Below are 18,049 nucleotides of genomic sequence, written 5' to 3' on the forward strand. Positions count from 1 at the left end.
GCGCGGAAAGGCGGGCGTTGGAGGAGGCTCCTCCCGCCGGGCTGAGCGGCGTCGGAGGCGCGGGCGCGCGCGCGCGCCGGCCCCCTCCCTCCCTCCCTCCCTGCGGGAGCGCCGCGGGCGGGCGGGCGCGCGCGCGGAGGGGCGGCGCGCGGGCGGGGCGGAGCGGGCCGGCTGGTGGGCCGGGCGGACGGGCGGCCGGGCGCGCGCGGTGGACTCGGCGGCCGCCAGTAGTTAGTTAGTTGTTAGTCCGTGTCAGTTGCTCGGCGGCGGCGGCGGCGGTCACCAGGAAGGGGACGCGGACGGGCGGCGACGGAGCTCCCCGCGGGGCGGTGCGCCCCCCTCACCCCTCAGGTAACGGGGGGGCCGGGAGGTGGGGGCGCGGGGCCGCCCGCGTCCCCTCGGGTCCCCGTCTTCCTCCGGGCGCTGGCCGGCGGGCCGGGGTCGCCGCGGGTGAGGACGCCGACGCGGGCCGGGCGGCGCCGCCGGGGAGGGGGGCGCGCTGGTGGTGGCCGGCGCGCGCCCTCGGGGTCCCCCCCCCCGGTCCCCACCCCGCGCCCCGCCGGCGCCGCGCGCCCCCCGCCGCCCGGCCGGCCCAGCCCCCCTCGCCCTCGTCCGGGCCGTGGCCCCGGGAGCGCGGCGCCCCCCACCGGAGGCAAAAGTTGAGGAGGTCGCCGGCGGCATCTGCACCCGAGACACCCCCGCTCCTCCCCCGGGCACCCCCACACGACCCCCGGCCCCCCAGCCGGGGGCCGCCTCGCCCGCGAGCCCCGGGCAGGGATGGAGCCTGGCGCCCGCACGCCGGCTCTCTCCTCTCCACGCCGGGGCAGGGGACCCCCCTCCCCCGCCCCCCACGCGGGGCGTGAATCCGGGGTGCGATCAGTTTCTCCTCTGACCCCGCTGACTCGCGGGTTCCTGAACTTTGCTTTTCCTCCTGGGAGGAGGACTTGGTGTCTGAACCGCGTCCTCCCCCCCCCCCCCCCGCCTCCCCTTCCTCCCCCTCCCCATCCCTGCCCCGCGCGTCCGTCCGGGAGTTTGCCGCGGTCCCTGGGCCGCGTTGAGGATCGCTGAGCAGGAGCATACCAGGCTGCTGCTGCACATCCGTTTTCTCTTCTTTTCGAGATCCAAGTTTAGGAATCAGAGCTGTGGAATGGAGTTGTTGGATGGCTGGCGTGGAAGGGTAGTGATGAGTTAGAGGAAAACTATGATTTCATCTTTATTGGCCCTTACTATAGAAAACCTAGGACTCTCACTCTCTCTCTCTCTCTCTCTCTCTCTCTCTCTCTCTCTCTCTCTCTCTCTCTCTCGTCTCTGTCTCTCTCCTGCCTCTGTTGAATGTGGTAGGACTACACGTCCTATTAGATACTTGGAGACTTACATAAAAGGCTATTTTTAGGTCGTTGGATGATAATATGTGAACAGCTTTTCACCCGAATTGGAACGGCTTCGGGGATTCTGTTTGGGGACCTACCTGCTGGTTTCATTATTTACTTATTTGCTTATTTATTGACTGATTTGGGTTCATCCAGTGCTCTTTTTTGCTTTTCTGATAACTGAAGCGAGGTAGTAGTGTGTATAGTCAGAATATTGCCCTCTGCAATGTGAAAGTGAAAAAAAAAAATAAAACCCAACGGAATTATCCACATGGGTAAAACTTTCCATGAGCAATCTTGGATACTTAACTCAATGATGGCTTCTTTTGTAATCTCAGAACATTCTAGATTTTTCGCCCAATTCACTGCCTACCCTGATTACATTCTGAATTGCCTCAGCATTTCTTCCCTTTGGTGGCTCATTTAGTAAATTAGAATAGCTGGTAAGGTGCCTTTCTTTGCTTTACAGATTGAGTCAGTTGCTTTCAGCACGGAAATGACCAGTTAACAACGAAAGCAGAATTCATACCACTGCTCTGTGACCAACTCTTCAACTATGTAACAAAACAAACATTCCTCTACCCATAGATGTCAGAGGGCTGGAGGAGAAAATATTTTATCATGTCTTTATTTTGGAGACTAACATGATTATATTACATGGGAAAAAATGTCGAATGATTTTTTTTTTTTGGAAAGCTTTTTGACATGTGGTTGTCCTTTCCACCACCCCCTGTTTAGGGCTGACATTTATCTTTGGCTGTTTTCCAGGGTTGGAAGAGAAGTGTTGTACTGAAAGGAAAAGATAAGATTGCTTTGAACTATTAGGATTTGAATGATATGCAGAGGAACTTCCACAATAATGTTTGTACCCCATTAACATTCTGTCAGAATTCATTTTTTAAAGAGTCTTATCCTGAGGCCTATAAAGAAATAATGTCACTTCATAACTGTTACCCTGACAATCACATTAAAAAATGTTCCTGAAATGCATTCTATGTATACTCGTATAAACATTTATCTTTGTACATTTATGGTAATGTAAATATTGAAGTCTGAGAGCTTAAAAACTTTTATTTGCCTATTTGCATACATGCTTTCCAGCATCTAGCTGTGCCAGCCATATTTGCCAAATGAGCATCAGCCATAAATTCATGCTTTGGCACATCTCATATAATAAGTCTCCTGAATTGCTCCATGGTGAAGCATCATGAGATTAGTATTGGGTTCGTGAGAGAGATTTGTTGTTGTGGGCTGCAGTGATGCACGGCAGAACTGGAACAGGTGCCACTCGTCTAGTTGTTCAGTCCTGAAATCCGCCAGATCATACTTCTGTTGGGTCAGTTGATTCAGCCATTTAGGGACCTCATTGTGGCCCCTCACACGTCCATATCACTATTGCCAATCGCTCTGTTTTCTGTAAGAGGCAGGTGTGTGTGCGTGTGCGCGTGCCTGTCTTTCTGCCTGTCTGTGAGAATGAGTGAGCTTTATTTTCTAACTTGCCATCTCTTTGCTAGGATTCCTACTTCTCCATTCTTCTTTCATCATCAGAGTTCCTGGCTAAGTTCTTAGGTTCCTTCCCTGCTGGTTGATTTTCTTTGGAGAACTAGAAATTCTAACTTCCACATATGTTTGGCAAACGACAAATGTTTGGGTGCATTTTAAGCTGTAGACACGCTAGTAGGACTTAAGTGTATGGAGAATGAATGGTATTTCTTTTCACAAGAGGTTTAGGAAAAGAAGATGGCTGATCATTGTGACTCCAATGCAGTATAACAGAGGACCGGTATGCACACAGGTGCCTACAAGGGAGGGGTTGCTGACTCACCCTACAATTTTTATTTTTTATTTTTGCCAGTCCTGGGGCTTGAACTCAGGGCCTGGATACTGTCCCCGAGCTTCTTTTGCTCAAGGCTAGCCCTGTACCACTTGACCCACAGTCACCACTTATGGCCTTTTGTTTATGTGGTACTGAGGAATTGAACCTAGGGCTTCATGCGTGGTAGGCAAGCACTCTACTACTCAGCCACATTCCCAGCTCCAGACCAGGATTTTGTTGGTAGGAATGTTCTGAAATGCATGGGTCATCTGAGCTAATCAAGAAAGTAATATAGCAGGGCACTGGTGGCTCGAGCATGTAATCCTAGCTGCTTAGGAGGCTGAGATCTTAGGGTCATGGTTCAAAGCCAGCCCAGGCAGAAAAGTCCTCCTGAGACTCTTATCTCCAATTAACCACTAAAAAACTGGAAGTAGGGCTGTAGCTCAAGTGGTAGAGCACTAGCCTTGAACACAAAGAGGCTCAGGGACAGCACCCAGGCCCTAAATTCAAGCCCCTACAAAAAGAAAGAAAGAAAGAGTAATACATACACTAACTTGGTTCAGAAAGAGGGACACAAGTGCTGTCATCTTGAAATGCAAACCACAAATTTAAGCTGCACAAATAAATTAAACTTTTCTAGCAACCATCTTTTAAAAAGTGAAATTTATAATCCAACCCTATATTTTTAAAATAGTAGAATCTCAACATGGAATCACTTTGCAACAGTAGTACAGGGCCATTTGACATTTTCCCTTTCATACTCAGGTTTTAGACTCTGGTGTGTATTTTAAATGTAAAGCACATTTCAGCCTGAACTAGTTACATTCAGTAGCCACTGTGAACAGCAGAGTTTTTTTTAGATTGGGGGTCATATGAAGTATGAAGCCACATCATGGATTGAGAACCAAGTTTAGGGCTCTGAACTCCATTCTGAAGAATGGAGATTTACTTTTCAAAAGAGGCCATACTGTGAATGGAATCAGATTTATGTTTTAGACCTGTGATTTGCGCAGGGAAGTGAAGGCTGAAATAGGGGCAAAATTAGAAGCAACACCAGTTAGACATCTATTCCTGGTGAGAAATGATGAGGGAAGTAGAGGAAGGGGGTGGATGTACAAGGGGTTTAGGAAGAATTACCAGCAGGACAGGATAAATAACAAGATTACAGAATTGGGAAAGATACATATGAAGGATAATTCTCACATTCAAGGGGTAATCTGGGGCCAGCAGGGAGAGAACTCAACAGTCTGTGGCAGACAGCCCTGGTGAAAAAAGGAAACTCTGAGACATTGGTCTGGGAAAGCTAATTGAGGAGAATATTCCAAGGTCTAGGAGTGGTCCACAGGGTAAAAAGACCAGTAAGATAAGGACTGAATAAAGTCTCTTAGACTTGGTGATTAAGATGTCTTCTTGGAACTTCAGCTGGAGCAGTTAGCTACATTGTAATGAAATGAGCCTGGTCCTAGGGTGAATGTCAGCTAATTGAGACTGATACATTGTTTGCCACAGTGAAGGAAATGGCAGCCAGGAGGTACAAGCAATTTACATTCTTGCCTTTTCTCCCCTTCCCTTCCTTTCCCTCTCCTCCCCTTTTATTCTTTCTTTTTAAATTTAGAGGATCTTGGATATGATTATATGAGACAGCAAAGAACCAATGGAGAGGAGAAATGAACAGAATGAGAGTTAGGGTGGAAAGAGGGAGGGAAACAGGTTGAGATTGAGGCCACAGGGGTAGTGGAGGGGAGATCTGGGGCACTGGCAGAAAAAAATTGCCCTTGAGTGGTGGAAATGCTAGTACTTTTCTTTCAGGGAGCAAAAAAGAAGGCAGTAAAGATGGATGGCAGTGTAAGTAAGTTTGAAACGGACAGAGATGGGAAAGAGTTGATGATGCCTCCCCTGTCATTTTTGATCACCTGCTAAGGATGATGGGAAGCTGGTAGACTTGCCGTTCTTGAAAAGAGCACATGAATGTGTAACCGCTTCCTCCCTGGCATGCGGGGTGGGGAGGCAGACACTTACATGCCTGGGAACAGAAGCAGTATTGAAGAGTCACGGGAGGTTGTGGGCCTCAGTATGCTATGGGGCCACTCAGCATGGCTGTGTGATTTTTCTCTAGCAGGAATCAGTTTCAGTGTATCAGAAGAAGCCATTTAATACTCACAAGAACCAACCCTTTCTTTTTGTTACACTACTTCTTTGTAAGATGAACAGCTGGGGTTCAAACCTCTGTGGTCAGTCCCAGGGTCCCACACTACGGATGGGCAGACCTCTGTTAGTGGTACCCGGAGGACAGGTATTGGTGAGGAATTAATGAGATGGAAGATTGTGCATCTAATGAAGAATGGTGAGGTCTTCCACATAACGTGGAAGGTGTGGTTTGATGAGGGGACAATGAAGGACATGAAAGGCTAGAGGCCGGGGAGAAGCTGAAGAGCCAGTGATGCGTCCTGATTGCCAGCACTGTTGTGCACTTTGTATTTCTGTTTATGTATTTAGTGCTGGTACTGGGCTTTCACAGAGGACCTGGGTGCTGCCCCTTAGCTTTATTCACTCAAAGCTGGTGCTCTACCACTTGAGCCACACCTCTGCTTCTGGAGATAGGAGTCTTTCTCAGACTGGCTTTAAACCAAGATCCTCAGATTTCAGCCTCCTGAGTAGCAACAAGGATTATGTATTCCATTTCTTTTCCCTCCCTCCTTCTCCCCTCTCTTTCTTTCTTCCTTTTTCTTGTTAGTTGTGGGGCTTGAACTCAGGGCCTGGCCACTGTCTTTGAGTTTCTTTGTGTTCAAACCTAGAGCTCTACCACTTGAGCCACAGTGCCACTGGGTTTTTGAGTGGTTAGTTGGATAAGAGTCTCCCAGGGACTTTTCTGTCTAGGCTGGCTTAAATCACGGTCCTCCGATCTCAGCCTCCTGAATCTCTAGTAGAGCCACTGCTGCCCAGCTCCATTTCTTTTTAAAAGAAAGAAACATTTGATTCTGTATTTCTGATATTAACATTAACTCTCCAATGTGTTATCATCTCTGTATGCTTCCCTTTCATTCCTACATGCATCTCTTTTAGATGAGGAAATTGAGGATTAGAGAGCTTAAATAAAACACCCCCCAATCCCCCCCACCAATATAGAGTCAAATGATGGATCTGGGATCCAAAGCCCATTCTTCTTCTCTACACATATTTCTCAAATAAGAGAATAAGGTAGAAAATGTCATAATGATAGGACGTGATAGAAAAGCACATGTAATGTAGAGTTTTGGAAGTGTGTCATTAATTTAACACATGAACATCATATGTACTGAGTATTGTGAAATACACAGAGGATGCACTAGTGAACCAACCAGCCAGAAAACATTGTTGCTGGGCTGGGGATATGGCCTAGTGGCAAGAGTGCCTGCCTGGGATACACGAGGCCCTAGGTTCGATTCCCCAGCACCACATATACGGAAAACGGCCAGAAGCGGCGCTGTGGCTCAAGTGGCAGAGTGCTAGCCTTGAGCGGGAAGAAGCCAGGGACAGTGCTCAGGCCCTGAGTCCAAGGCCCAGGACTGGCGCAAAAACAAAACAAAACAAAACAAAAACATTGTTGCTATAGTACATTGGAAGGTGACAGTGTGCTATGGCAGAGAATAAAGCAAGCAAGTGGAGACCTGGATGCCTGAAGCTTGTGTCTTTTCAAGAACCATGTCTGTGAAGGCACACTACACAGAAGAAATAGTGTAAGTCCAGAGTCAGAAGAGTGCTTGCCACGTCCCTGGAGTTCTAGGCCACAGTTTTAGGAGGTGATTGAGTGTGGAGGGGTGTGTGTGTGTGTGTGTGTGTGTGTGTGTGTGTGTGTGTGGTGTGTGTGCATGCATGCATTTTAACATTTTAAAATGATGAACTTGCAGAAGAATTGCACAACTTGGTCAAAAGGTTCCTTTATACCAGAGTTTTTCAACCTGAGCACTATTGATAATTTGGACTTATTGATAATTTGGACTGGATAATCTTTTGTTGTGAAGAGGGGTTGTCCTGTATATTATAGAAGTTAAGCAGCATTCCTGGCTGCATTACTAGATTCTAGTACCTTCTCCCCACTTGAGACAATCCTTCCGTTATGAACTGCTGCCATGTATACTTCCCTCAGCCTCTAGCATCTTAGATAATCATGGTGCATTTATTAATAAATGGACCTTGTTGGTTTCATCCAGTCTTCACCTTATTTGTATTTCATCAGTTTTTCCGTTCATATCCTTTTTGCATTCCATTAGCCACCGCAGGGCCCAGGATTTTACATTCAGTCGTCAGCTCTCCGCATCTCTCTTTTAACATAGGCTGCTTTTTAATTGCATGTGAGCTTCATGCTTTAGAGCACTGGTCAGGTATATTATAGATGTTCTTCCGTGTAGGTTTGTCTGAGATTTTCTCATTATTAAACTGGAGTTGTGGGTTTTGGGGAATAGCTCAGAGATGAGATGTTCTAATTATCATATCTTATGCTGGGCAGTGTATCAAATAAGTGGAGATCCCTTTGTTACTGTTTCTCTGCTGTAAAGTTTGTGTCTTTTTTTCCCAGGAGAATCAAGTTAGTAAGTCTAGCCCACACTCAAGAGAGGGGAATTAAACTACTTCCCGGAAGGAGGTGTGTAAGAGAATGTGTGTGTGTGTGTGTGTGTAAAAACCACAACAGTAGTTGGTAAATATTTTGGGAGAGATACTTTTGAGACTTTGTCAGGATTCTGTTTCTGTGCACTAGTTTTAGTTTTCACCAGGAGATTGTGTTAGCGATGTTTATAAATACTTTAAGATACCATTGTGGAGCTCTGGAGCTCTGGAGCTTTGGAGGCACTGCTGTGTTTCATTCTTTCTACATTCATGAACTGAAATTCTTCTGTGAGGAAGGTATGTCCTTCGATCATTTATGTCATTCCCAATTCATGGGTATTTATTCTTAGGGCTTTAATTCATTACTACTATTCTGTTGCTCTTTTTCTTTTCTTTCTTTCTTTTTTTTTTTTTTAAGTCTGAGACTCAATTTTGGTACCTGCCCTTTTTGCTGAGCTATACCTCTAACCCTTCTGTTGGTCCTTTAGTTGAACTTAAGTATCTGTGTGTGTGTGTGTGTGTGTGTGTGTGTGTGCGTGCGTGTATGTATCTCAGTCCGGAGGTTTGAACTAAGGATCTGGCACTGTTTTTAGCTTTTTTTTTTTTACCAAGGCTGGTGCTGTACCAATTGAGCCACATCTCTTTTGTTGGTTAATCGGAGCTGAGAATCTCAAGGAATTGTTCTGTTCAGGCTGGCTTCGAACTTCGATCCTCAGCTTTCAGCCTCTTGAATAGGATTGCATCAGTAAGCCACCAGCACTGGGCTTTCTGTGTTCTTTTGATCCCATATCTTTTGTGTGTACATGTTCGTACTTCTGTACTTTCTGGCACTTCTGATTGCTTTTGGCTCATGTTATTTCTTTCTGCTCCAGCCCTAGAGTCAGCCATTTCTTTGATCTTGGAGGATAGTATTTTGAGGCCAAGATCTGATTGCTGGTTGTGCTCATTGCCCCTGGGTGTTACTTACTGCTTCTGTGCTTTCTCAGTGACCTGAGTCAGTGGAGCAATACACATAATTTCACACTTTGTAAATTAATTTTTATTCTTTTAAGTTTTGAAACAAAGTTTTGTCTTTAGTACACATTGGCCTTGAACTTTTGAACTTGAGATCCTCCAGCCTCCAAGTCCTGAGCCGTTCCTGGCTCAAACCACCATCTCCTATTTCTGTCTATGAAAGTAGACGTGCATTCACAGTGACATCTACACCTCTTAACTAGATTTGTTTTGGTACGAAAGGCTTGCTGCTGGACTGGTTGTGGGATGTGACAAGATAGAGGTGTTTTTGGGGGGTGGGGTAGGAAACTGGAAGGATACAGCTGAAACAGGACAGACCAGAGCAGGTTTGTGGGGGAAAGGCAGGAATTCTGTTTCAGACTGGTTACTCTTTTTTTTTCTTTTCTTTTTTCATAGTAGGCTTAACCTAGGGCCTCTGCTTGCTAGGCAGGCTTTCTGCCTTGTCTCACCTTTAGCCACAGACCAGCTCAGTGTTTGCGATGCTAATAGGGCTGTAGGCAGTTGAACAGGGTGGGCTGGCTGTGCTGGAAGTTAGCTTAGCTCGCCTGAGGAGTCTTGTAGCTGGAGAAGGGAAGGAGCTCTTGGCAGTGAGGGACAAGGAGCCTTCCTGCCTGATGCTAAGGATCGTCACATCCATCCTTAGTACATTCTCACTCGTGCAAGACACCCACCTGTATTTGGGGCAAACATTGCTTTTTTATGCCCTAAATTTACATGTCAGCGTGAGACAAATCAGAGACCCGAGAAGAGCAATCAAAGGGAAATAGCAGTAACTGTACCGAGACAAGGTGCCAGCGAAGTTCAAGGACAGAATCGGTGTGCTCGAATAAGTGCCAGCTTCCCTTGAGCCATCGTACAAGCCAAGCATCAGTCAAGATCCACCCATGCAGGCTGCCGGTGGCTCACTCCTGTCACCCTAGCTTCCCAGGAAGCTGAGATCTGAGGATTGAGGTTGGAAGCCAGGCAGGGCAGGAAAGTGGTGAGACTCTCTATTTCATCAACCACCAAAAAGCTGAAAGCAGAGGTGTAGCTCTAGTGGTAGAGAGAATGCTAACCTTGAGTGAAAAAGCTAAGGAACAGCACTCAGGCCCTGAGTTCAAACCCCAGGACTAGCACAAAAATAAATAAGTAAAAAGGAATCACGCTGAGGTTTCATGCTGTGCACAGCCCTGATTAGCAGCCAGCAGCAGCCGCTCTCGGCTCCTCGGGTTTGCTCATCAGCATTGCTTTCTGCTCCACTGGCATTACAAGGTCTTGGGCTGATCATTGGGCCCGTGGTGGCGGCTGTTAATGAAGCCACTCAGTGAGAGGGTTGGAAGTGTCGCTATTGTACTTGACTTTTTAACTTTTCACCAGCTGCCACCTTTTCACAGTAGTATGATTTCCATACCAATAGGGTACAAACAGACTTTTTTTTCCCCCATTTTTATTTTATTTGTCAGGGTGATGTACAGAGGGGTTACAGTTATATACGTAAGGTAGTAAGTACATTTCTTGTCAAACTTGTTACTTCCTCATTTCTCTCCCACCTTTCTTCCTCCCCAACCCCCTTCCCCCCATAAACAGGTTTCCCTGTCAGTAGGGCACAAACAGGTTCCCGTGCTAGATGATGTGGAGGCATCTTACCCTCTCCTGTGGGTTTGTTGTGATTAATTATATTTATTTTTGGTACTGCTTCTTTTACAGGTGATCTTAGAAATTCGCACTTATCATTCGGCTGTTAAAGGCAAACTCAAAGAATTTTCAAAGTCCTTTAAGCCTCCCCCTTGGTAAACTGAGGTTTTAGTAAAACATTTACATTTCAGTTCCTCTGTCCTAAAAGTGAGTAGGCTTCCAAAGCAGGAGGCAGGCCATCACAACTATCAAGCAGTTACTTAGATGCCAGTCATTCTTCAGGGGCTGTAAGAAAAATAAAAGATGCACTTGCTTTGGATGATAGAGGCCAGGTAATCACATGATTCCATCCTCAGTTCTGTCCCTGAATGGTTGGCAGAGCTGCAAGCCATTCTTGTGTCCTAGTGTGTTGAATTTATTAGTTACAAGAAAGTCTAGTGTGTGTATATGCCTCTCTTTGTGCTAGACACAGACTGTTGCCATGGTCCCTAGCACACAGTCCACACCGTTAATTGAATGAAGGCATCACCTAAGATACTTGGCATAAAGACTTATTTAGCTCCTTCCTGAACACGTAAGATACTAAAAAGTCAGAGCATAAAAGAAATCTGTAGGATAACATCTTCATTTTAGGTTGAGCCAAACAATACTGCTTTTTGAAAACATGACTATCTTTCAAATAGTTCGTAACCCAACCCTCCAGCAGTAGTCAAGAATCCTCATTTCAACATATTAACTAAAGGATGACGTGTACAGGGGAGGATTCCAATGGTGTAATGCCTTTGGAAAAGGAACTTAGAGTTGAACAAAATGAATACCAGGAAGCTGGCACATGTATGTGTGTAGGAGCGCTGGGGGAGGGCAGAGGAATGGAGAGGAAGGGTGGATGAGTACAGTCATAATAAATACATAGGCAAGGTGCCTCTGTGAAAACAGCCAGGTCACTCGTGGGATGGGCGGGGGGGTGGGGGGGTGGGAGAGAGAGGGGTGACATTGAATCAAGATGCACCGTACTCAAGCTGATAGGACGAACCGAAACCCATCTGTACCACTACTTAAAGATAATAAAAATAAATTGTTCTTAAAGAATTCTCGTTTCAAGAGTCAATGTCTAGATTTGAACCCTGGCTTAGCAGTTTGCTATCTTTGTGACATAACGTTGCTTTCCTGTGCCCCAGTGTCTCCTTGAAAATGGGGGTGATCCTTGTCCCTTTGGGGGAATCTGAAAAAACTTTTTTTTTAGATTTAGTTTTCAATTTATTTTAATTCACACATAGTGACTGTATATTTAAGGGGTAAGAACTTGAAGTCAGGGCCTGGGTACTGTCCCTGATCTTTTATTGCTCAAGGCTAGCGCTCTACCACTTGAGCCGCAGCTCCACTTTCTGGCCTTTTGGAATTTGAGTAGATAGATGTCATGCCTGGAGACCTATAAATGGCTGGCCTACACCTTGACATTCATACTTAAGCTATTATTCTGAAATCTTCATGAGGCTAGTACCATAAAGTTTATCTTTTCTTCATGTCAGAACTGGAGCGTGAGCTCTTGACCTCTCCTCCTTAGCTTTGTCACTCAAGGCTGTTACTCTACCACTTGAGCCACTCCTCCAGCTTTTTGCTGGTTAATCAGAGATAAGCGTCTCACCGCCTGTCCTGCTCAGGTTGGCTTTGAAGGGGGATCCTCACCTCTGAGTTTTGTGAGTGGGTAAGATTACTGGCAGAAGCTGCTGGTGCCCAGCTAGTTTTTCATTTTGCAGAACATCACCTATATGCTAAATGTCAAAGTTAAACCCCTTGTGAACAAGAAAAACATGACGATAGGAAGTACACTGGTTGGGACGAGAATTTTTTTTTTAACTTTTTAGATTAAAAAATTACTAAATATTTAACTGTGGGCTGTCATGAGCACGTCACTTTCTGAGGTTAAACCTAGTACCGTGGTTGAGAACATGGGTCCTGGCCATGTTCTACCTTTCTCTGAGGGTTTTTTGTGGTTGTTGGAGCCAAGGGCTCACAGCGTATCCCTGCCTGGCCTCAAGCTCAGGACCCTCCTGCCTCTTCCTTGTGAGTGCTCAGAGGGTTTCTGATGAGCTACTCGGTGAAAAAATGTGTAGCATGATGCCTGAAGCAAGAATGAGCCGGGCGCTGGTGGCTCACGCCTGTAACCCCAGCTTCGAAGGAGGCTGACATCTGAGCATTGCAGTCTGGATCCTTGACTCTTAACTCTAACCAGTAAAAACCTGGAAGTGGAGGCAAGGCTCAAATGGTAGAAGGGCAGCCATGAGCCAGAGAATGAAGCCCCAAGTTCAAGTCCCAGTACCCACATAGAAAAAAAAAATAGTAGAATATGGCCTAGTGGCAAGAGTGCTTGCCTCGTATACGTGAAGCCCTGGGTTCCATTCCTCAACACCACATAGACAGAAAACGGCCAGAAGTGGCGCCGTGGCTCAAGTGACAGAGTGCTAACCTTGAGCAAAAAGAAGCCAGGGACAGTGCTCAGGCCCTGAGTTCAAGGCCCAGGACTGGCCAAAAAAAGAGAAAAAAAGTAAAGAATAACTTTTAAAATACTATATTTAAAAATAAATGATAGCTGCACTTTTCTAATGTATTTACATTTTCATTCATATTCAGTTGACTGAAGCTCATTTTACTGTTTAATGTTGGTGCTTGCCATAATTCCCCAAGTAGATTCCATTACTTTAATGGAAGGGAAGTTGCCATGTAGAAGTATTAAACTGTTTGGAATAACAAGTTGAACATTTTCAAATGCCGAAAAATTGCCACCTTCATGCATGAGCAACTCTTTTTGGATATTATTTGAGTTATGCAGCAGGTTATATATGTGGGATTTGAGGGCAAGAAGGCTTAAGGTATTGGAGATGCACTGCAAAGCCATTTCCTAATGCCAGTTCTTTCCCTCACTTGAAGCCTTACTTTTGCAGCAGACCGTTGTTTTCATCTTTGCTTTTTGGAATCTGGCTTCAGTCACAATTCTAAACCTAACAGCTAAGCCAGCAGCCAGTGGCTTACACCTGTTACTCCAGCTACTCAGGTGGCTGATATGAGGATTACAGTTCAAAGTCGGCTAGGGCAGGAATGTCCATGAGACTCTTATCTCCACTTAACCACCCCAAATCTGGAAGTAGAGGCCTTGAGCAGAAAAAAATGAAGGAACAATGCTTAGGCCCTGAGTTCAAACCTCATGACTGGTGCACGCTCTCACACACACACGCACACACATCCTTACAACTAAATATTTCAAGTGAACTGGTGGATCATTCAACTCTTGGTCCTGAAGTTGAAAGAGCTTGTTGGTTTCCAGATTCAACATGAAATTGGTATGAAGAGTGATGAGAGGGAAATGAGAAACATGTAATTCGATAACTTTTTCTTTTCTACGCAATGTAAGAACAAGTTGGAAGGCTTCCTGTTTATCCTCTCTGTACAAATACAGCTCCATCTGTGAATCTAAATCACACTGTGGACAATATAGGAATAAATCTTCTATGGTTACAGTAAATTCTAGCTTAGGGAATTAAACCTTTGTGTTCTTTAATTTTATTTTCTATATGCTTCAAATGTGTACCAAGAAAATTGGATTCTTACTATGATTGCACCTTGTGGTTCTCTTGTCAGTTTTGTACTCCGAGTATCTAGCAAAGCAGTCTTGTCATCTGGGGAAGGATGTGTTTTGTATTCTTCCTCATATGGTAAGTAGAGGGCTTTACACATGCGTGCATGTTAATGCTGGCTCATCTCCTGTGCGGCTGCCTGGGTCTGGGTTTTTATGGACTTCATGAGTCCTTGCTGCTAATTCCCTCCGCTCTGTGAAGATCTCAAATGTAGCTTTTAAAAAGTAATAGATTTTATGATAGAAAAATACAATTGTTACTATAGGAAAATACATAACAAAAGGAGCAAATCTGCCTACCTGCCATGCAGAGATAATTAGTGCTAGTAAATTGGTGCCTTTTTTCCGTAGTTCTTTTTTCACCTTTGTAGATTTCTAAATATCTAATTGATATTATGCTAGACACAGTAGGAATGCAGCTTGTCTATCTGTAAGTTACGAGCAGCCTGATGGGCTGCTGCACCACCGCTCAGCATGCAGAGTGCACCGGCTGAGGAAACAGACTCACTAATGATCACTCTAGGAGATGCTTTGTAGCTTGGAGGAATTGGGTTTTGTTTGATTGTTTGTTGTTTGGTCAGTCATGAGGCTTGAACTCAGGGCCTGGGCACTATCTCTGAGCTTTTTCACTCAAGGCTAGTGTTCTATCACTTTGAGCCACAGCACTAGTTCCAGTTTTCTGGTGGTTTGTTGGAGATAAGCGTTTCATGGACTTTCCTGCCCTGGCTGGCTTCAAACCCTGATCCTCAAATCTCAGACTCCTGAGTAGCTAAGATCCCAGGTGTGAGCCAGTGGTGCTGGGCAGGTAGTGTTTGTTTCCATATTGCTAAATGACCTACGATAAATTAAGATGAAGTAGTTTCAGTTTTCTTTTGGTCGTGCAGGGGTTTGATCTCAGGGTATTATGCTCTCCCACTGAGCTTTGCCTCCATCCCTGTTTTGTACTGGTTATTTTGAGCTAGAGCCTGGCTTTCTGCTTGGGCCTACCCCTAGACTTTGATCCACCTGTTTCATTCTTCTCTTTGTGGCTGGGATGGCAGGCATGCACCAGCACGCCCAGCTTCCTCCATTGAGATGGGCGCTTGCTGACTCTTCCATTGAGGCTAGCCAGGGACCACCATCCTCCTCAGGTACCCAGTTCTGTATACTTTTTAGTATAACTTGCTCCCCCTGCCCAATAGTTTATGATTCAAAGAACTGGCAATCAATAAGGGTATATTAGTAGAAGAAAGAGAACTTGGTAGTTTCAGAATATGTCTTCAATCTCTAGGACATATTTGAGCATACTGCTGTCTGATAGAAATAATGCATGCCACATATGTAATTTCAAATATTCTAGTGGTTGCATTTTTAAAAGTAAAAAAATAGGTGAAGCTTGGTGCCAGTGGCTCATACCTATAATCCTAGCTACTTAGGAAGCTGAGTTCTGAGGATTGTGGTTCAAAGCCTGCCTGAGCAGGAAAGTCCACAAAGGCTCGTACGTACAATTAACTACCAACCAGAAGTGGAGCAGTGGCTCAAGTGGTAGAGCACTAGCCTTAAGCAAAATAGCTCAGGCATAGTGCCCATGGCCAGAGTTCCAGCCCCTGGGCTGGCACGCCTCCCCCCAAAGTAAAACTGATTTTAGTGACATGTTTTATTTAATACAAATAAATATAATCAAAATTTTATTGCTACCAATAGTCAACATCAATAATTACTACTTCCCATTCCTTGTTGTTAAGTCTTCAAACTCTTCTGTCTATTTTCCAATTATAGCCCACTTCAGCTCAGACTAGCTGCCTTATAAGTATTCAGTAAGTAGCAACAGGTGGCTACTGTTAGCACAGTTCTAGAGGGTGTAATTCCTCCTAGAAGATGCAGTAAAATATCACTTTGCAGGGGCTCTGGAGCCTCTGGGGAAGAAATCAGCAAAGCCATATTGCCCTATGAATATACTCCAGCACTGTGTGTGTGTGTGTGTGTGTGTGTGTGTGTGTGTGTGTGATGAGATCTTAAAACTTGGTCTCAATAAAATTAATTTAATTTTGCACAGTGCTAAATTTGCAGTCAGCTAAGGACCTACTAGAAATATTACTTGTAGTAATTCTCACAGTAGTTTATAAGAGTGCTTCCATGTTCCAAGAATTTTAGTACGTGCACAAACACCTCATAGTGGAATACCCAAGGACAGATAGAAGGTCTTCTGAGAAAGAAGACATTTATGGAGTGCACATACATATTACATGTGCTATGCAAACTACATGCATATTCATAAACTGATTAATTGTAAGCTTTAAACTTGCCAGTTTTCCTTTCCATGGTTTTGATTAACAGATGAGGTGACTGGAACCTTAAAGAGACTTGTCTTGCTCATCTGTCCCTGGGACTTAGAGAAGGGCCTCGCAGGTACACACCCATGTATAATGAATCCAAAGGCTGATGTTAAACAACTTTGCAAACCGCATGTGCTATTACCAAAAGCTAATGTTTCTGTAGTTCGTAGTATTCAAATTCTTTTTTTCTGTTCCAATACTGGGGCTTGAACTCAGAGTCTCTCACGCTTGCTTGGCTTTCTTTTTTTGGATAAGCCATACCTCCAATTCTAACTTTTTGCTGGTTAGTTGGAGATTAGTCTCAGACTTTTCTGCTTGGGTTTGGGTATCATCTGGGATCCTAGGATTACAGATATGAGCCACTAGCACTTGGCCTAATATTTTTCTCAACTAGCATGGAAGAACTTAATTACTTGCTCATATAACCAAGAAGTAGGATACTTGCCATGGTTGTATTTTTACTATTAATATTCCACTCATCAGATCTTGGCTATGAAGAAATATATTTCTAAAAATAAATTATATTTATGAGAGGATGTTTAGCACTTACCCCAGCTCTGCTAAAACAGTTAAAATCTTGTTCTTATCCGGGGAGAAATACTTGACTGCATTCACTAGAACTCATCTTTGTCAATTTCCAAATCAGCAAGATTTGAGAGACAGAACAGGCTGGTTAGAGGTCACAGTGCTGGAGGCAAAGTAGCAGTATTTTGATTACTAGACTATGACTCAGAGTAATCAGAAAAGGTCCCAAATGTGAATGGCTTTCTTATTTCTACAAGGATGGGAGGACCACATCTTTTTCTGCTGGTGTGCAGCCATTCATGAAGGCTTATTGTGAAAGCAAAACAAAATCATCATGTAGGAGCTAAGAAAGTCCTCCCAGAAAGCATTTCAAAGTGATCTGCATGAAAACATTAGCTTTTCCTAGCATCAGCCATGAGTTTCCATAATTGCTCTACTTACTGAGTCATCTGTAGCAATTGAAAATTCAGATATTTCCCATTTGTTAGTTTTTTTTTTTTTTCTTCCTCAAGTGACTTGTTTTTAACTTTCCTGAATGAAGTAAGCAAGCCTGCCACAAAATACTCTTTGCTGGGAGTTAGCGTACCAGGACTATGTGAACTAACCACATATGTTGGGAGATGTGGGCAGTTTTCTGCTTTCTATTTCCTCATGCCTATCTTCATCCAAGACTTTTGAGTATTTTTTTTTTGGTGTTTGGTGACAGAACGATTACTGGATTAAACTCCAGAGGATAGTAAAGATGGACATTTGTTAGTATGAAAAAAATGAAGCAAATATTGCAAAAAGATACAATGTAGACTATCTAGATGGCTAAAGAAAAAAGGATGTATTGATGGAATGAAATGATTGGCCTCACTTAAAGGCAGAAGAAGCTTGTTGTCTTCCCTTGTCTGCCTCTTTTTTTCCTGGTAGCTAGCTTAGCATTTTTGTTTGTTTTGTGTTTTAGCAGTACTGAAGTTTGAACTAGGGACTTACCTTGCTAGGCCAGTGGCTCTATCACTTGAGGCATGGCCTCTAACCATTTTTGCATTTTTTGTCAGACAGGGTCTTATGCTTTTGCCCGAGGCTACTCTATAATCCTTCTATTTGTGCCTTCAGAATAACTGGAATTAGAAGTACCATCATGTCCTACTTATTTGTTGAGATGAGATTTCACTTTTTAAAAATTTATTTATTT

The 18,049-nt window shown here is 44.5% G+C and overlaps 1 protein-coding gene across 1 annotated transcript in view; it reads left to right on the top strand.

Moving 5' to 3' along the window:
* The first annotated feature begins 199 nt into the window (after nucleotides 1-199).
* Nucleotides 200-18,049, top strand: part of Peak1 (pseudopodium enriched atypical kinase 1) — a 194,863-nt gene continuing 177,013 nt past the window's right edge. Inside the window, exon 1 of the mRNA XM_048369079.1 lies at nucleotides 200-351. The gene's annotated coding sequence lies outside the window, so the exon portion shown is untranslated. The remainder of the gene's footprint in view (nucleotides 352-18,049) is intronic.

Source organism: Perognathus longimembris, chromosome 20 (assembly GCF_023159225.1).
Source record: "Perognathus longimembris pacificus isolate PPM17 chromosome 20, ASM2315922v1, whole genome shotgun sequence".
NCBI classification, from domain to species: Eukaryota; Metazoa; Chordata; class Mammalia; order Rodentia; family Heteromyidae; genus Perognathus; species Perognathus longimembris.